Source organism: Lithobates pipiens, unplaced genomic scaffold (assembly GCF_037356315.1).
Source record: "Lithobates pipiens isolate NorthernLeopardFrog02 unplaced genomic scaffold, aLitPip1_a1.2 Scaffold_22, whole genome shotgun sequence".
NCBI classification, from domain to species: Eukaryota; Metazoa; Chordata; class Amphibia; order Anura; family Ranidae; genus Lithobates; species Lithobates pipiens.
In genome coordinates, this window is record NW_027507784.1 from 59,732,193 (window position 1) to 59,745,608 (window position 13,416).

The following is a 13,416-nucleotide window of genomic DNA, read 5'->3' on the forward strand; positions in this document are numbered from 1 at the left end:
GTTTAAGCCAAAGGGACCTGGGCATGTGTACAAGCAGGAGAGTGAGACAAGATGCTTGCTGAACAGAATCCATAATGGCATCAACCATAAAACACAAGGCTTTAGGAAGGTCTGCATAAACCTTGGCCTCCTCAGTGGAAATTGTTCCTTGAGGAACTGGCACATGCCAATTGCTGCGACTGTAGACTGGACCACAACGCCCACCACAGAAAAATAGGCTCTAAATAAAGTTTCCAGCTTTTTGTCAGTTGGATCCTTAAACCCTTGAGCATTGTCCACAGGACAGGACAGGCCAGGCTCTTATTCACACAAGAAACAGCGGCATCTATGGCTGCGAAGGAGTACGCAACCTGTGGGGATTTCTGGGACCCCAGGGAGGCAACAGGGGAAATGTCAGCCTCAGCAGAGGGCAATCTGTATGTGGTATGCGCCAACTCAGTATAGTATTGCAACTGCGCTTTGAGGGACTGGGATGTAGAAGAGAGCTTCTCCTCTCCCAGTGTTTCGTCTGACTGCACCTGATCCCTATTCTCAGATAGGCATATTTCCACATTATCAGAATGCTCATCCGATAGCAATAGCAATCCGATGCTATTTTTTAAGGAAGCCGTGACAAAGGTAGTAATCCTTCCTTGTAAACCATCCAATACAGCCTTTAAAGCGTCTCCTGTGACATAAACAGGGACTGAAACATTGGGAGAGGCTGCAAAACCTGACAGGGGTACAGACTCATCCTGTGAGGCTGCCACCAGTCTAGCAGGGGGGGTGGTATCCTGCAGGCATGTCCAGAACCCCTAGATGTAGGCGATGATTTTCTGGTGCATCTTTTATCCCCCCCTGAAGCCCTCTTACCAGGAGACATAGTCCTAAGCAGTAAAGCAGTGCAATCACTGCTGTGCTATAGTGTTACATTTAACATCTTAACATTAGCTACAAACTGCACAACCTGATGCTGAGTAGGTGTCTTAGGTTTGCCAGGATCCAATCCACTGAGATGCTTACTGCCCACAGCTCTGGGTCCCACCACTTACAGGAACTCTAGCGGCTTGACCTTTTAAAAAACGGCTGCTTTACCAAGTATGTCTCTTACTACCTCTAGTAGCGGAAACCAGGTAAGACATACAACTACTCAATGTGTAAACTTTAGGATTGTCTTCACTTACCTTATTCCTGCCGCAGGAACTGCTGAGAACAGACAGATTTCAGCCTTCACCCATCATGGCGGGTAGCTTTGTGCTAACATTCAGGGTTCTGGGTTCCTACTCACAGGAACCTATTCCCTGGACCTGTAGAAAACTCTGCCAGAAACTTTTCGTGGCACTGTTATATTAGTACACCATAGCCTGGATCCCAGAGCCCAGACATCCAAGGAGAGACATTAGAGGCAAAATCTTGTTTCTTCTTATCACGAGGCCCGGGTACCATCCATCTTAGGCGTTAGTATTGCTCGAGGTATGGATCTGGTTGTATAGCTCCTAGGCCCTTGCAGAGATCATCTAGCAGAGCTTTCTTCCTAGCACATCTTCAATGTGACCAACCACCTTAGACATTGGTGAAGTTGCGTGAAGTCACTCCTGCACACGCGCGCAGGGGTGCCGCCAGTCACGGCACTCACTAGTGAAGAAACAGCATGGAGGGCCGTTTTTTCACAAGCGCATGCACTGATTACAAGGTGAATATCTCCTAAAAGAGATATTTACTGTACCTGTAGGTAAGCCTTATTATAGGCTTATCAATAGGTACAACTTCCGCATTGGGGGTTTACAACCACTAAGTACAGAAGAAACAGCAATATCTACCTACAAAGTAATTCTCAAGAGAGGCGATTCCACCAGATACAGGAGATTCTTTGGCCAGAGGACCTTTAGGTTACCAAAACTTGTGCACAGATGTGCATTCTTAGTTCTCACCAGAAGCATTAATTTACATAGGGTGCAGGGCAAGGTGCTTGAAAACAGCAGTAGTTAGATTGTAAAAGCAACCTTGGTAAAGTAAAATGCACTCCTCAAAACATTAAGGATAAGCAGACTAAATATCAAAGCTACCATTGTGATTTGTCAAAAGTCAGTAGCTAAGCCCTCATCTCCACCTACAACCACTCCTCTTGGCTGCTGATTTATGCCGACTGCAATGCAGTGATCAGCAGCAAGTGAATGTCACAGGAAGGACAAAGCTGTTGCCAAATTGTGGACTAACACAGATAGCATGGTTTCACCTTGTGTGTGCTGCCACACAGGCAAGATGGCGACGCCCAATGGAGGAACAGTTGGGTCTCTGGAGAAGAGCTTTGCTCACCGCTTTATTTGTGTGCTAAATAGGTCATATGTGCCAGTGGTTTCTGTAATGTAAACAAAACAAAAAAACTAGGAAGCAATTTCTAACCTGCTGACATTTATGCAACAGTTAAATTTAGATATTTTTTTTTTGGTCTATTGCATGACTAACAATACATAGTTCTATACTACAACGTAAATATTTTCCTATTACAAACATTTTTTTACAGCAGCATAATTGTTACGGGCCCATCAAGGAAGTCTATAATATGGAAAATAATTCACTTTAAATAATCAACTTGAAAGTTTTGAGAAATTCATAAATTGTGGCAGGTTCTGAATTTTCTGCAGACCATTGTTCCTTGTTTATCAAGGGCCTAGTCCCTGCTCTGGCTGCCAGAGACGAACAAATAGATTTGTGTGAATCAGACCACACATCATAACCAGCAGTCACAGGATTGGATGCCCCCCATCCCCAAACAAGAAACATGCACACCAAGGGCATCCTATGTGTGGCATCATTGCCCTAATAAAGATGCGCTATACTTGATTATTAGACAACTGATTTCACAGAGATTTCCACCCTATAACCATCTGAGACTTTGAAAGCTAAATCTCTACTAAATCCTATACAGTGAATGGCAGTCATCCTATGGATTTTAGGAGGGGAAGTATACGTTTTCTGGTTTTAGGGGGAAGAGGTACCAGTTTGTGCTTGCAAGTGCACTGAGAAGTGATCTTTTTGGACAATTTATGGCTTGTTCACTATTACCACTGGGCATATCAAAATTTCCAGTATCTCACAAAAGTGAATACACCCTCACACTAAGTATTTTAATGTGACAACACTGAAGAAATTACACTTTGCTACAATATAAATTATTGAGTGTACAGGTTGTAAAACAATGTAAATTTGCTGTCCCCACAAAATAACTCACACAGCCATTAATGTCTAAACCGCTGTCAACAAAAGTGAGTATACTAATAAATGAAAATGTCTAAATTGGGCCCAAAGTATCAATATTTTGTGTGGCCACCATTATTTTCCAGCACAGCCTCAACCCTCTTGGGCATGGAGTTTACCAGAGCTTCACAGGTTGCCACTGGCGTCCTCTTCCACTCCTCCATGATGACATCACAGAGCTGGTGGATGTTAAGAGACCTTGCGCTCCTCCACCTTCCATTTTAAGATGCCCCACAGATGCTCAATAGGGTTTAGGTCTGGAGACATGCTTGGTTCATCACCTTTACCCTCAGCTTCTTTAGCAAGGCAGTGGTCATCTTGGAGGTGTGTTTGGAGTCGTTATGTTGGAATACTGCCCTGTGGCCCAGTCTCCAAAGGCAGGGGATCATGCTCTGCTTCAGTATGTCACAGTACATGTTGGCATTCATGGTTCCCTCAATGAACTGTAGCTCTCCAGTCCTGGCAGCACTCATGCAGCCCCAGACCATGACACTCCCACCACCATGCTTGACTGTAGGCAAGACACACTTGTCTTTTACTCCTCACCTGGTTTCCACCACACACGCTTGACACCATCTGAACCAAAATACATTTATCTTGGTCTCATCAGACCACAGGACATGGTTCCAGTAATCCATGTCCTTAGTCTGCTTGTCTTCAGCAAACTGTTTGAGGGCTTTCTTGTGCATCATCTTTAGAAGAGGCTTCCTTCTGGGAGGAGAGCCATGCAGACCGATTTTTATGCAGTGTGTGCTGGCTGCACTCAAACTTCTATTTTCCCAAAGACAACCTCTAGATACGATGCGGAGCATGTGCACTCAACTTCTTTGGTGGACCATGGCGAGGCCTGTTCTAAGTGGAACCTGTCCTGTTAAACCGCTGTATGATCTTGGCCACCATGCCGATGGAGCCGGCGACATTGACTTCCTTCGCTAGTTCCGTCAACCTGGAGCCACGTTCAAAATAAACTGACTTTTCTCCATGTGTGGGCAAGTCCATTCATTCCAAAAGTCCGGAGGACTAGCACACAGACGGGCGGATTCTCTGCCGGACTGCCGAGTCCGGCGGACAATTTTGAGTCAAAACTTTTGGGAAGAAAAAGTCCACCGGAGCCCACACACGGGCGGATTGTCCGGTGGACTCTGGTCCGCCGGATAATTCCATTGTGTGTATGCGGCATTATAGGTGTACTCACTTTTGTTGCCAGCATTTTAGACATTAATGGCAGTGTGTTGAGTTATTTTGAGGGGACAGCAAATTTACACGGTTATACAAGCTGTACACTCACTACTTTACATTGTAGCAAAGTATAATTTCTTCAGTGTTGTCAAATGAAAAGATATCATAAAATATTTACAAAAATGTGAGGGGTTTACACACTTTTGTGAGATACTGTATATATTTATATCTCAGGAATTGACCCTCAGAAATTGAAAATATTTTCCTTTCAAATATCAATCTTAGATAGACTAACCCAATGACAGCTTCAATCTACATATAAGGGTTCATCAAGAATGATCAGTATTTTTCCAATAGTGAAGGAAATAGGCTGAAACAAGCAACGTGTGAAAAATGCATTCTACGAAAACAATAGCATATAGTAAGCACAAGGAAGAACAGAATGGTGTTATCTCAGCTATGACACGACCTTAAAAGGAAGTGATATTATCAGCCAATCTTTCAGAAACATCTGCTGACTAAGGAAAGATCAAATCGAGCTGTTCAGGGAAGTTGTGGATCTGAAACGCTACAGAGAACGTGAACTCAAACCAGGAATTGTCTACTGCAGACAAAAGTGTTTTTTTTTTTCTTTTAATAGAAGATAACATTAACAGGTTCAACTTGATTTAAATAATATTACTAAAGTGTAGTAATGTGTTTACAACCATATCGTATTTGTTCATTTTACTGTATCTGCAGGCTATGGTTCAGGCTTTGCTGAGCTACACAGTGGTTGTGCTTTACATCTCCTTCTCACAATGCAAGTCTATGGGTCAGCCAACTCACTGAAAACAATGCACTCTCTGTGTACCTGATATGTTATTTCAACAGCAATCAGGGAAAGACAGTAAGGCAGGCCATACATTATACAATTTTCTGTCCTTCAACCACGGGCTGAAGGACAGAAAATTGCTGGATTCCCTTGTCAACAAAAGTCAGTGTTGATGGGAGAATTATCCCTCCTGCAGTGTTTCTGCATTCTGACAGTGGGAGATTTCCCTGCCACCAGAATACAGACTACAATGATAACTATCGGCACCTATAGCCACTGGTAGTGATCGAATGGAAAAAAATTACAGGCTGGTTTTACTGAAATTGATAAATAGACGAGTACAACCAGCCTGCCCATAGATGGATCAAATTTTGTCCAGTTTCTGTTGAATTGGATGAATTTAAATTCTAGGCCGACTTAATTGTACTGAGACACTGAGCTCTGTCTAGTGTCTAATACACAAATCTCCAAATGTGGTAAGGAAATAAGGCTTCTACTGTGCATATCTCCTTCTGAAAATACTACTTGCCTGGCTACAAGAGTAACCAATGATTTCAGTATAAGTTGACCTTTTCAAGAAAATAGCCTAAGCAGTCAAGAGGCCCAAATAGATGATAAAAAAACTGTGCACTTTACACACAGTTCACAAATTTTATTGTCATGCCTGTAAGGCCATTTGGGCCCTCCAGATGCTTGGCACAAAAAAAAAAAAAAAACAGTTTTAACCGCTTCCCGATCATCGCACAATGATGTATGTAGGCAGAATGGCACAGACAGGCAAATGGGCATATGGGTACATCCCTTTGAATTTGCCGCGTGCCATCGCGCGCGCGCCGCCGATCACCTCACGGGGAGGAAGAATGGGGAGATGCCGATGTAAACAGCATCTCCCTGTTCTGCCTAGCAACAAGTGACACTGATCTCTGCTCACTGTGATTGGAGCAGAGATCAGTGATCTGTAAAACACAGCCACGCCCCCCACAGTTAGAAACACGCCCCTAGGACTAACTTTTCTCCTACACTGCCACCTCCTGGTTAACCCCCTTCACTGCCAGTGTCATTTACACAGGAATCAGTGCATTTGTATAGCATTGATTGCTGTATACATGACAATGGTCCCAAAAATGTGTCAAAAATGTCCGATGTGTCCACCATAATGTCGCAGTCACAATAAAAATCGCTGATCGCTGCCATTACTAGTAAAAAAAAAAAAATATATTAATAAAAATGCCATAAAACTATCCCCTATTTTGTAAATGCTATAACTTTTGTGTCAACGAATCAATCGTTTATTGTGATTTTTTAACAAAAATATTTAGAAGAATACGTATCGGCCTAAACTGAGGGAATTTTTTTTTTTATATATATTTTTTGGGGATATTCATTATAGCAAAGAGTAAAACATAATGCTTTTTTTCAAAATTGTTGCTCTTTTTTCGTTTATAGCACAAAAAATAAAAACCGCAGAGGTGATTAAATGCCACCAAAAGAAATCTCTATTTGTGGGGAAAAAAGGACGTCAATTTTGTTTGGGAGCCACGTCACACGACCGCGCAATTGTCAGTTAAAGCGACGCAGTGCCGAATCACAAAAAGTGCTCTGGTCTTAAGCCAGCAAAATGGTCCGGGGCTTAAGCATTACAGGAGTAAGAACGTTTTTTTGCATTCTACAAAAAGGGCAGGACTTTGGGATTGCTAATCAGTTTTTTGACCAGGCCTCCAAGGGGTCCAAATGGTCTACAGGTAAATAATATAATTAACGTTCATTTTTCAAAGCTGCACAGTTTTTTTATTAATACCTACTGAGTTCCCTGGACTGCCTAGGCTATTGTCTGCAAAAGGTGCACTTATCCTTTAATGATGAACTAAAGTTGTTTATAATATTTCTGTTTCTTACTTTAGCTCTGCTTTAACCACTTTAGCCCCGGGAAAATTTGGCTGCTCAATGACCAGGCCCTTTTTTGCGATACAGCACCGCGTCAATTTAACTGACAATTGCTCGGTCATGTGACACTGTACCCAAACAAAATGTACGTCCTTTTTTTCCCCACAAATAGAGCTTTCTTTTGGTATTTGATCACCTCTGCGGTTTATATTTTTTAGCCCTATAAACAAAAAAATAGCAACAATATTGAAAAAATAACAATACTTTGTACATTTTGCTATAATAAATATCACCAATTTTGTTTTAAAAAAGCTAATTTTTTCCTCACTTTAGGCCGAAATGTATTCTTCTACATATTTTTGGTAATAAAAATCACAAAAAGCATATATTGATTAGTTTGCGCAAAAGTTATATCGTCTGTCAAATGCTTGTCAGATTTTTTTTTCTCCATCTGTGTCCTATTGGGGAAATTTCCTTTCACTTCCTATCCAATAACTAAACAGGAAGTGAGAGGAAATTCCTAAAAATTAAGGGAATTCCTTGAGGACCCCCCATGTCACCAAAACTAGTCTCCCCATGGGAAGATTTCCCCTCTATTACTTTTCTGCGAACAACAAAAAATTTGGGATTCTCTTTTACTTTCACTTTAAATGCTAATGGTAAACAGTAAACATGTGCACTGCCCAAAAAATTGTTTGTATTCGTTTAATTTTTTTCCCCCATTTTTCTGGTCATTCATTATGATCGAAAGTCGTAAATTTGAAAATCTGCAAATCTAAAGAAAAAAAATCCAAAAATTTGAAAGAATGAAAATCCGAAGATAAGAACGAAAATCCGAAAACTATTAAATTATAGGTATTGGAATTTCCTTTCAAATTTGGCTGTTAGTGAACGTAATAACGTATACGAATTTATCCAAAGTTATGGATTATCCAAAATAACGAATTCTGCATCTAAGCAAATGGAACGTAACAAATTAATAATAATAATAATAATAAATAATAGCAATAAAAGAATGTTATTAAGAATGTTGTTATTATTAATTCATTACATTCCATGCGTTTAGATGTGGGATTCATTATCAGGCATGTGCAATTTGATTAGTTCCGAATAAGTTTTTCGTCAACATTTGGCATATTTGTTAATTCAGAAACATCCGCATTAACGGAAAAACTCTTTTGAAAACAAATTTTCGAAAAGAACGAAAATTAGAAACAACGAAAATCCGAAAATTCAAAAATAACAACAAAAATCCACAGAAAATTTAAAATTCAAAAGTGTTCAAGTCACCCATGTTGGCAGCTGAACAAGGACCTGTCCATTTTGCTGTGAGAAGACTCGGGAACCAGCGCACAACATGATCCTGAATGTGGTCAAGTAAATGGAGCATTTAGCAGAGCTTCTTTTTTTAATTACTGCTGCAGTGATTAGTTAACAAGGGGTTGGGGTACGGGTCATGGAATGATTCCCGTTTGGAGGAAATATATCAGGGTTTCAGACTCTTGTGAAATGAATAATTAATCCCAGAATGCTTTGCATCTGTAGTTGTTACAATACCAATGTCTTGTGACATAGAAAAGTGGAGACAGAATATTTCTAAGTTCATAATAACTCTAAGCCCTTGTACACACGGTTGGAAATTCTAACGGAAAATGTCCGATTGGACCATGTTGTCGGGTAATCCGAACGTGTGTGGGCTCCATCTGACTTTTTCCATCGGAATGTCCGACCAACAAAGTTTGAGAGCTGGATATAAAATTTTCTGACAACATGCTCCGATCGGACTTTGTCCGATCATTTGTAGAGCATTCCGATTGGACAAAGTGCCACGCATGCTCAGATAAAATTCCTAGACCAAAGCTATTGGCTACTAGCCTGAACGTAGTCCCGTTGTAACGAACCTCATCACGTTCTGAAAGATCAGATTTTCCGACAACTTTGTCCGACCGTGTGTATGCTACACCAGTTTCGGACAAAATCCGACGGATTTTGTTGTTGGAATGTCCGACCGTGTGTACAAGGGCTAATACATTATATAGGAAAAGGCACTTTTAATTAAGGAATCTTCAGTTTCCTTCTATTTCCCAATACTCCAGCAGTGGACTGTTCCTTGCCATCCTCATGCATTCTGGTACTGATAACTGCACGGGAATCTGAAAACATGGTGTTTTTGCTCCAACCAGGAATCGTTCCATAAACCATATCCCAAATAATCACAGTGCTATGGGATCTGCATTGCTCTTAATGACATCAGAGAGCATCTGACTGCCAGAGCAAAAGGGAGAAGAGGCTGCGGGGACCAGTCTTACAACCTGGAGGAGCCTGCTGGAGTAGAAGATCAGGTAACTAAAAGTCCTTTTTGCGGTCCTTTAGACATTTAAGAGAATTTAACCCTTGCAGTGTGGGGGAAGCCCTACTGCAAGGGAACATTTTTGTTTTGACCATAAATCAGGTTCAACACTATGTGCCAATGTTTATGCCAATGTAGAGGAAGAGCAGTGCAGGCAGATGCTGGCAAGGTCACTTAAAGCGGTTGTATACCCGCTGAATTATTTTTTGCTCACCTGCAAAGCAAAAGGCATAATGAGCTAGTATGCACCGCATACTAGCTCATTATGAAATACTTACCTTAGAACGAGGCCCCGACATCTGTCCCGATCCACGCCGAGGGAGCTGACATGTTCCCTCTGCGTTTCTTCCGGGTATCGTGGCTCCGGCGCTGTGAGTGGCCGGAGCCGTGATATCGTCACTCCCACGCATGCGTGCGGGAGATTTCTCTCCGGCAGGGTCCACCGTCTGCCCGGCTTCCAGCCGGGAATCCCCTGTGCGCAAACTAACACTGTTTTGCTTCCTCCATCAGCTCATCTCCCCACAGCTATTACCTTTTGTATCAATTGACCCTTCCTTTTTAGATTGTAAGCTCTAACGAGCAGGCCCCTGATTCCTCCTGTAGCAAATTGTAATGTAGCTGTAATGTCTGCCCTCATGTTGTAAAGCGCTGCGCAAACCTGTATAATAATAATTTACTAAAACCATGTAGTGCAAGGGCCTGCCTGATTGCATACAAATTGAAACTCTTAAGGCTTGACCTCATATTTTATGGTTTTGGTAAATCTGAAAAGAAAATCTACAGAAAATTGCATAGTGTGTATCCAGCTTAATAATGCATATGGGTGTCAGATACCTGTTAATGCACTGCAGTAGAGTGTGCAAGTCACAAGACTGCAAGACTGGCTGTAGAGCATTACCAAAAAAAATACGCATTTCACTTGTGCAATATCAGCTTTAAAACATTTTTAATCACAGCTTTATTAATCAACACAGACATTACGGTTATGTGAAATTATTTAATAGAAAAAATTAAATTATTTTAGAAATTAAAAAATAGTCAAGGCATAATCACTAGAGGAAAATGCTATTTGTAACTACAATTTTGTCACCTGAATGCAAAACTGAAGGCAGAGCCATTTGTGATGCAGCCGTGTAATTGTCAATGTGACGGCTTATCTCTATCTGTGTGAAGCGTTCCACCACAGGGGTGCATACCGCACAACAGGAGACAGGTACTTTGTACGAAAATAGAAACAATAAAAGATGGCTGTCACCTTAAAGGAGCCAGATCAAATGACAAATTGCTGTCATCTTATAGGACATATTGAATAATTGCACGCTTCACATATGCCACTTTATCAGAAGAGATATACATTATTTGTGTCTGCATTTATCGAGAGTGCATAATATGGCGCTTGTTGTGCAGTAAAGCAAACTCACTACACTTATCACAGGGATTGGTGACATGTCCGAGCAGGATCCAGTTATATATTAGTTTTTAAAAAGTTAAGTTTCCACACTATTATGTGTAATAAGTTACTTAGAACAAGATAAAAGGAGATTTAGGCATCTCAAATATTGCCGCAAGAAAACAAATTGCAGTTGTGTTTCAGTTTTGATGTTTAGCCAGCCCTGTCATGAAATTAAAAGCAGTACTCAACCCTGTTATTTTTCAAAAGAACATGCTCTCTTTCCAGTTACAGTGGTGAGTCAGACCATCTAAAACTGGCAAAGGTGCTTAAAATGATCAGCTATTATTATGTAAAATCTTTAATCCCGAAAGAAAAATACTATTTGCTGTACTTATTATAAAGTATTAGCTGGAGTTTAGCTTCAATTTGTAGGTGTATTGAAATCTGCTAGTACTTCTAAAACTCCCCTATCCCCAGACTGATAATGCTGCTGTCCATGTGCTTCCTGTTCTCTCTCATCCAGAGTGGGGGCACTCTAATATAGAAGGTGAGTTACTAGCCAGATCACCAGGTGAAAACAGAGGGGAAAAGCCTAAAAAATAATAAGGATTGGTAAACTGCAATATAATACTTTTTTTAATTTGGGGTTTAATACTGCTTTAAAATAGAAAAAGAGATGTATGTGCAAAAAAAGAGAAAAATAGATTTTATACCAACCTCTTTTGCTGTGGAATCAGCCATTGATAAAGTTTCTCTGGGAAGCCTGCACATGTTGGAGTGCCTGTTTGTGTTCCCCATGGCATTTACAGTTTCCTCCCTCCAACCCCCGGTTACAACATGGAGGTAGGCAGGAGGAACCAGTGAGCACCAGAGTTATTCTAAAGATTATAATGAGACAAAGGTTATATAGTAATTTCAGATGGAATCAGTATATTACTGGAGTTCTTTAAAGCTTCATTCCAGGTATGGTCTTTTTGCTCGGTAAGAGAGCCACAAGAATACCTGCCATCTTTTTCAATTAATGCAAAGTGTTCTCAGACTGGATGAAGTGGAGAAGCAGGGGGGATGAAGTCACAATCTCCACCTCGTCCATAAACATCAATTTCTTGAGAAAAATGCAAGGCTTTCTTTAACTGGAGCCCTTGATAATTGCGCAATCACTGTAGTAGCAGTGCCTACTACAGTGATTCTCCACTTTCACAGCGCTCCCACAGGTATGGTTTATGCCAAAAAATTCATAACCGGGATTTCAGCTTAAAAGACCTATCTTTGTTACTATGGCAGCACAGGGAAATAAGGTTGATAAGAAGAGGGGACAGACATTGGTGTTCTTCTAAGAAACTGCTGGGAAGTAACAGGCGATGACATAAAACTGAACTAAAAGTCTCTGACCATTGTTAGGGTTGCAGAGAAGAGGGAACAATGCTCCATGCTGGGTAGACTTATCTGCAAATCTGTCCCTACTGGATGGATATTTTCATTCTATGTAACCACATTACATGTACAACATTGCCGGAGACTGCAGAGATAGCTCTACTCTCTATACTTTCAGAGTCCCTCAAGAAAGTGAAGAATAATCAATTGTGATTCCTACTCTCTACAGGTAGGGCGATGATCCCTAGACAATGGAGATTGACCACTATTCCACATATCAGGGAGTGGGTCAATGAACTAAATCATATAATCCAAATGGAAGAATTACCTGCCCAACTGCAGATTGATACCAACATTTTATTGGCAACATAGAGCACCTTAATTAAATTCTCGAACTCCTCTCATCTCCAATCCTTCTTTTGACCCCATTTTTCGGTGTCATGGTACTGGACCCCAGGGCTCTCCAGGCTGGGCTCCCCACTCTCCCTTCCCCATCCTCTTTACTATTGTTTGGTCCCTACCCCATTTTCTAGAGCAGGGGACTCCAAACTTTCTAAACAAAGGGCCAGTTTATTGTCCTTCAGGCTTTAGGGGTGGCCGGATTGTGGCCAGTGGCAATGGAAATATTGCTGGAATCAGTGGGAGCAAACATCACATTTTTATATTGGGGGAGGACTAGTGCTCCATATTTGGTGTCATAGGGAGGAATAGTGCACCAATATTGGTGTCAGTGGGAGAAATGGTGCCCCATTGTTGGTGTCAGAATTGTGTTTCGTAGCATTGGGAGGAATAGTGTCCCAAGGGCCCGATAAATGCAAGCAAAGGGCTATATCAGTCCCCCAGGCCGCAGTTTGGAGACCAGTGGTCTAGAGGCAAGTGGCAGGGATGGCAGGCCCCTGAGCTTCATGAAATGGAATTCCGTGTGACAGCCTGACTCACTATTGTAACAATTGACTACTTACCACATTGCTTTCTGTGTAGCTTGTGTCTTGTAATTTACCTACCTCAGAAAACTGATGTAACCTTTTGATGGGGTTGAGTCTGCATGCTACCCATAAATACATTTTGTGTATACTACATTGAAAACTTTATAATAATATTCTAATAATAATTTAAAGAAATAGCTTGCTTTCTTCCAACAGCTCAGTGTTGCTTCTTTTCTAAATATTGCTCCTACCACTAGGT

General features: G+C 41.2%; 1 protein-coding gene across 2 annotated transcripts in view; it reads right to left on the minus strand.

The window, feature by feature from the left end:
* Positions 1 to 13,416, minus strand: part of GPD2 (glycerol-3-phosphate dehydrogenase 2) — a 256,583-nt gene that overhangs the window by 80,970 nt on the left and 162,197 nt on the right. The gene's annotated exons all lie outside the window — the stretch shown is intronic.